This window comes from Salmo trutta, chromosome 22 (assembly GCF_901001165.1).
Source record: "Salmo trutta chromosome 22, fSalTru1.1, whole genome shotgun sequence".
NCBI classification, from domain to species: domain Eukaryota; kingdom Metazoa; phylum Chordata; class Actinopteri; order Salmoniformes; family Salmonidae; genus Salmo; species Salmo trutta.
The window spans coordinates 14,492,495-14,499,118 of NC_042978.1; the positions used below are offsets into that span (position 1 = coordinate 14,492,495).

General features: G+C 46.9%; 1 long non-coding RNA gene across 1 annotated transcript; it reads right to left on the reverse strand.

Annotated features, from left to right (window-relative positions):
- Positions 1 to 4,471: 4,471 nt before the first annotated feature.
- LOC115158164 (uncharacterized) lies at positions 4,472 to 5,994 on the reverse strand. The gene is made up of 4 exons (XR_003868636.1): positions 5,800 to 5,994; positions 5,511 to 5,692; positions 5,060 to 5,404; positions 4,472 to 4,881 (listed from the first exon to the last, which is right to left on the reverse strand). It is a non-coding gene; the product is annotated as an uncharacterized LOC115158164 (long non-coding RNA).
- Positions 5,995 to 6,624: the final 630 nt, after the last annotated feature.

Consider the following 6,624-nt stretch of genomic DNA (forward strand, 5'->3'; position numbering starts at 1 on the left):
AACCTCCGGGGTGAAAACGTTGAATGAAAAAAGTTGAGTGAGGGAAAAACTAAAAATATACGGTAATGAAAAAGTAAAAACCGTGAAGTAGTCAGGTAGCAAAGTAAACAAGTCTGCAAGTTGTGACCGGAAACAGAGAGACACAATGTGTTGTAACTGACATGCTGGTTCTTTTGAAAATATGGGGCTAGCTGTAGCAGGTCAGAAGAGTGGGGTCTTGGAGAGTGTAACCAGTGTCCTCAGATTCCCTTCATGTGCAGGTCTTGTTGGTCTAGCGTGTGAGTTCAGGTCCAAACCACTCATCAACAGAAACAACAAGCGGAGCCATTTCCAAAGCCATTTAATGTGGATGAGTGAAGGGATGTTGCTCTGTAGGTGGATGACAGGGCTGCATTGTGTGTACAGACCAAGGCCTCTGACTGAGGGCGGTTGTCTGTTGCCAGGCCTACGTGTGCTTCCACTGTCTCCCCTTAGGCTGTATTGGTGTGGTTGTGTTGACTTTAGACTTCAGTTGCCCTACATCCGGAGAGCCTTTTGTGAGGATAGTTGCACAGGGGAGGAGGTAAAGGAAGCAGACGAGAGCTCCAGTCGTACTGTACAATTGAGGAGGCTAGAGAGGGGCCAAGGAGATGGTCATGGCTGAACAGGTTCAGACATGGAAAGGGTGAAGGAAAGATGCAAATACACAGATGACGGGTACAAATGTTGTTTTACACATAGGGAGCCGTCAGGGCTCAGATGGTCCTGGAGGAAATTAGTTAATGACTTAGTAAATGAAAAATCCACATCTATTAAAGGTTTTGACGGATGTACTGAGTTCTAAGGAAAAAACATCTTATTGCACAGTTTAGTTTGGGAGCTGTTTTTGTGAGTGTTTTAAGTTTCGTTTCTGACCCTTAACCACGGTAAAACCAGACAAATGGGAAAGTTCACTCACGGAAATTAAGAAATAAACTAAAGTTTCTGATGTTCAGCCTACATTTACATTAAGTAATTTAGCAGACTTATTCAAAGTGACTTAGTTTTATGGTTCCTGCCATGGTCGGCCTTTTGCGGCCCTAAGCAACATTTTGTTGGGGGCCCTATCATCCCAAATAGTGTCCCTTTGACAAAATGTGCCCCAGCGTCACAATGGGATTCGATAAACTATTAGCGTCTGTTGCTATATCAACGATGTGATGACTTAATGCGTCGAATTTTGGAGATCATTACAGCCTAAATTACGTTCTTTTCATCCCCGCTATGCAAACAAGGCTAATTTCAGCGACAATGTCTCTGTTTAAACTAGTTTTGCTTAGCTAATAAGATGAAAACATTACTTCAAACTACTTTTGGGTACCTTGTTAACATTTCAACAACATGAAATCCATGTCTTAAACGTTGCTACGTTTCGGAAATAGCAAAGAAAATCTGCTTGACACAATGTTAATTACCTTACAGATCACGAAGTCAGCTAATTTCCATTCATATGCAAATACATTTGATTCATACACTGGCTTGTCTGGTTGTCATGTTTTTACCTGAAGCTGCCCTTCCCTTTTATACACTGGCTTGTCTGGTTGTCATGTTTTTACCTGAAGCTGCCCTTCCCTTTTATACACTGGCTTGTCTGGTTGTCATGTATTTACCTGAAGCTGCCCTTCCCTTTTATACACTGGCTTGTCTGGTTGTCATGTTTTTACCTGAAGCTGCCCTTCCCTTTTATACACTGTGTCACGCCCTGACCGTAGAGATCCTTATTATTCTCTAAGTTTGGTTAGGTCAGGGTGTGACTCGGGTGGGAAAATCTATGTTTTCTGTTTCTTTGTTTTGGGGCGAGTGTGGTTCCCAATCAGAGGCAGCTGTCTATCGTTGTCTCTGATTGGGAATCATACTTAGGCAGCCTGTTTTCTTCCTGTGTTTGTGGGAGGTTGTTGTCTGTTTAGCCTCTGTTGCATGACAGAACTGTACGTTTTCATTTTTCGCCTTTTGTTATTTTGTTTGAGTGTGTTGTGTTAATAAAAGATCATGAGCACTTACCACGCTACGCTTTGGTCCACTTCTCCTTCAGACAACCGTTACAGAACCTCCCACCAAAAACGGACCAAGCAGCGTGGCCAGGAGAGTTGGACATGGGAGGAGATCCTGGACGGCAAAGGGCCCTGGACGCAGATTGGGGAATATTGCCGTCCAAGGGAGGAGATAGAGGCAGAAAAGGAGGAACGGCGACGCTACGAGGAACTAGCACGGCAACAACGGAAGCCCGAGAGGCAGCTCCCCAAAATGTTTTTGGGGGGCATACGGGGAGATTGGCGGAGTCAGGGTTGAGACCTGAGCCAACTCCCCATGCTTCCCGTGGGGAGCGTGTGACCAGTCAGGCACCGTGTTATGCGGTGATGCGCACCGTATCTCCGATGCGCATTCACAGCCCGGTGCGCTCGTTGCCGGCTCCCCGCGTTTGCCAGGCTAAAGTGAGCATTCAGCCAGGAAGGATTGTGCCGGCTCAGCGCTCCTGGTCTCCGGTGCGTCTCCTCGGTCCAGGATATCCTGTGCCAGTGCGCCTATACAGCCCAGTTCATCCTGTGCCAGTTCATCACTCACCACCTTCCAGAGACACCTGAAACCCCACCTCTTTAAGGAATACCTGGGATAGGATAAAGTAATCCTAACCCCCCCCCTAAAAGATTTAGATGCACTATTGTAAAGTGGTTGTTCCACTGGATATCATAAGGTGAATGCACCAATTTGTAAGTCGCTCTGGATAAGAGCGTCTGCTAAATGACTTAAATGTAAAAATGTAAATGTAAATGTGCCAGCGCCCCGAACTTGCCGGGCTAAAGTAAGCATCCAGCCAGGACAGGTTGTGCCAGCCCTATGCTCCAGACCTCCAGTGCACCTCCACGGCCCAGTATATCCTGTGCTAGCTCCGCGCACCCGGTCTCCAGTGCGTCTCCCCAGTCCGGTGAGACCTGTTCCGGCTCCACATACGAAGCCTCCTGTGATGATCCATGGCCCGGAGCCTGTAGTGATGATCCATGGCACGAAGCCTCCAGTGATAATCCATGGCCCGGAGCCTCCAGTGATAATCCATGGCCCGGAGCCTCCAGTGATAATCCATGGCCCGGAGCCTCCAGTGATGATCCATGGCCCGGAGCCTCCAGTGATGATCCATGGCCCGGAGCCTCCAGTGATGATACATGGCCCGGAGCCTCCAGTGATGATTCATGGCGCAGAGCCTGTAGTGAGGATCCATGGCGCGGAGCCTGTAGCGAGGATCCATGGCACGGAGCCTGCAGCGCCGGTCCCCTGTCCGGAGCCTCCAGCGACGGTCCCCTGTCCGGAGCCTCCAGCGACGGTCCCCAGTCCGTAGCCTCCAGCGAAGGTCCCCAGTCCGGAGCCTCCAGCGACAGTCCCCAGTCAGGAGCCTCCAGCGACGGTCCCCAGTCAGGAGCCTCCAGCGACGGTCCCCAGTCAGGAGCCTTCAGCGACGGTCCGGAGTCTCCAGCGACTCTCCAGCGACGGTCCGGAGTCTCCAGCGACGGCCGGCGGTCCGGAGCCTCCAGCAACGGTCGGTGGTCCGGAGCCTCCAGCGACGGTCAGCGGTCCGGAGCCTCCAGCGGGGGTTCCCAGTCCGGAGCCTCCGGCGATCATCTACGGTCCGGTTCCTCCGACAACGATCCAGGGTCCGGAGCCTCCGGCGATGATCCACGGTCCGGTTCCACGAAAGTGGGGGGAGCCCCAAGCGGAGGGGGATCGGCGTCCCGGACCGGAGCCTCCATCAAGTGGAGATGCCCACCAGACCCTCCACAATATGTTCAGGTTTGCGGCCTGAGTCTGCACCTTTGGGGGGGGGGGGGGGTACTGTCATGCCCTGACCGTAGAGATCCTTATTATTCTCTATGTTTGGTTGGGTCAGGGTGTGACTCGGGTGGGAAAATCTCTGTTTCTTTGTTTTTGGGCGAGTGTGGTTCCCAATCAGAGGCAGCTGTCTATCGTTGTCTCTGATTGGGAATCATACTTAGGCAGCCTGTTTTCTTCCTGTGTTTGTGGGAGGTTGTTTTCTGTTTAGCTTCTGTTGCATGACAGAACTGTACGTTTTCGTTTTTCGCCTTTTGTTATTTTGTTTGAGTGTGTTGTGTTAATAAAAGATCATGAGCACTTACCACGCTACGCTTTGGTCCACTTCTCCTTCAGACGGCCGTTACACACTGGACTGTCTGGTTGTCATGTTTTTACCTGAAGCTGCCCTTCCCTTTTAAACACTGAAATAATCATATTTTAGTAGTCCTCTATTATGATTCATTTTTTTCCCCATCTCTCATAGTTTATTAGTACACCCTTGTGGTTGAATACACAGTATAAGTATCTATTGTAGGTCCTAGGATACAACAACTAACAAATACCATCAAGGGATAACTTACAATAAACAACTTGTGAAACAGCTGTGAAAACTAACCTGGAAATATTTCAGATTTAAACATATAAACCTTGATTTTTTTTTGGTACAGGTGTGTCATTAATTTATTTTCACAGATTTTTGTACACACATGGCAATCATAGACTGAAATACTGAATTCTGGTGTGTGGAATAGAGAGGAGGTGGGTGCGTGGTTCTGCCTGTGACTTGTTCACAACAGGCAGCCAGTCTCAGAAGGGGGACTCGAAGAGGGACACTGCAAAGTCCAGGCACTGCTGCTCTCTTTGTTCTGAGTGTTTGCAGTGCTAATGTTTTTAATTTGTGTATCTCACATATTATGTGCCCAGTAGAGCATGAAAACTTTCTTAGCAGATAATGCCAACATGACAGTAACAGTAGCTGTAGATGATGTAATGAAAAGTTGGAGGGTGGATGGAGGACATCAGGTGGATCCACGTCTGGGTGCTAGACAGATCCCCTAGGTTCTGGAGAACAGGAGCAGAGTTAAAGGGAAGAGGGGAGGAGACCGAGACGTAAATAAGCAAACACACAGGTTACAGGTAGATAAGGTATGTAAAAATACAGGACAAAATACTAAAGTATTTCAAATGTGTGATTGACTTAGTGTTGATGGTTGTCTATTGCTAGTGATGAGAACCTTACCTGCCCCTGTTCCTGCAGTCCAACACAAGCGACCGGTGAGAATATTTTATGGATAAGTGCAGTGTTATACATGGGAGATGCATTTCAACAGTTCTTGAAGGTATAGCCTACTTTAAGCTCGTCCCCTTCGGCTTAGAGCACATAGAATCAGACTGATCCAAATTCACTGGCTCTGGTGGATGGGATACCTCCTGGGTGGCTCGGACAGTCGATGGTCTTTAAGTCATTTGGAGAGGTAAATTGAAAAAAATTTGCTTCTCCAGAGTGTAGGGCGTCGGGGCTTTCAGTGGTCGACCGTCCAACTGCTCCAACTAGAGAAGATTGTTGGCTTCCACCAAGGTAACCCTAGGAAGACAAAGAAAAACATATCAGTATTAGGGAAAAGAAAACTAGATTCAGGTTATTTTGTGTGCAAATGCAAATAGTTATTATATGAGATTGTTATATTCACCTTAATGTATGGTGACCCCAGCTAAGAGCGAAAGAGCAGCGAGGTTTCCCAGGTCTCGCCTTCCTTTCGTCCTTCTTTCAAATCAAGTAATTCACCCAGATGTCGTAGAACTTGGTCCCCTTATTGATTCTCCTCCAGTAGCTGTCCTGTTTCTCCTGCGCCTTGTTGATTTTTAGTCTCACCTTGATTGATAATAGGAAAATATGCAATTATATTTCATATTATTACAAATACATTTCTTACATATGCCTTGGAGGGCCAGAAAATAAAATAACGGACAATAATTTACCTGGTCAAAAATCTCCACATCCTCCTCAGCCCGTGCCTGAAAGTGGTCCTCGAAGGCGTTCTGATCTGGTAAAACAATTTCCACCACATCAGGTGGAGTTTCAGTGATCTGAAAGTACGTTATACAAAAATAGCAATAGACAACCATCAACACTAAGTCAATCACACATTTTAAATATTACAGTATATGCAATAATTGTATAAGTGTATTTGGGAAAGTATTCTGACCCCTTGACTTTTTCCACATTTCTTATTCTAAAATTGATAAAATATTTGTTTCCCTCATTAATCTACACACAATATCCCATAATGACAAAGCAAAAACAGTTTTTAGAAATGTTTGCAAATGTATTAAAAACAAACTAACATTACATTTACATAAGTATTCAGACCCTTTACTCAGTACTTTGTTGAAGCACCTTTGGAAGCAATTACAGCCTTGAGTCTTCTTGGGTATGACGCTACGAGGTTGCCACACCTGTATTTGGGGAGTTTGTACCATTCTTCTCTGCAGATCCTCTCAAGTTCTGTCAGGTTGGATGGGGAGCGTTGGTGCACAGCTATTTTAAGGTCTCTCCAGAGATGTTCGATTGGGTTCAAGTCCGGGCTCTGGCTGGGCCGCTCAAGGTCATTCAAAGACTTGTCCCAAAGTCACTCCTGCATTGTCTTGGCTGTGTACTTAGGGTCATTATCTTGTTGGAAGGTGAACCTTCATCCCAGTCTGAGGTCCTGAGCACTATAAAGCAGGTTTTCATCAAGGATCTCTTGGTACATTGCTCCGTTATTATTTTCCTTGATCCTGACTAGTCTCCCAGTGCCTGCTGCT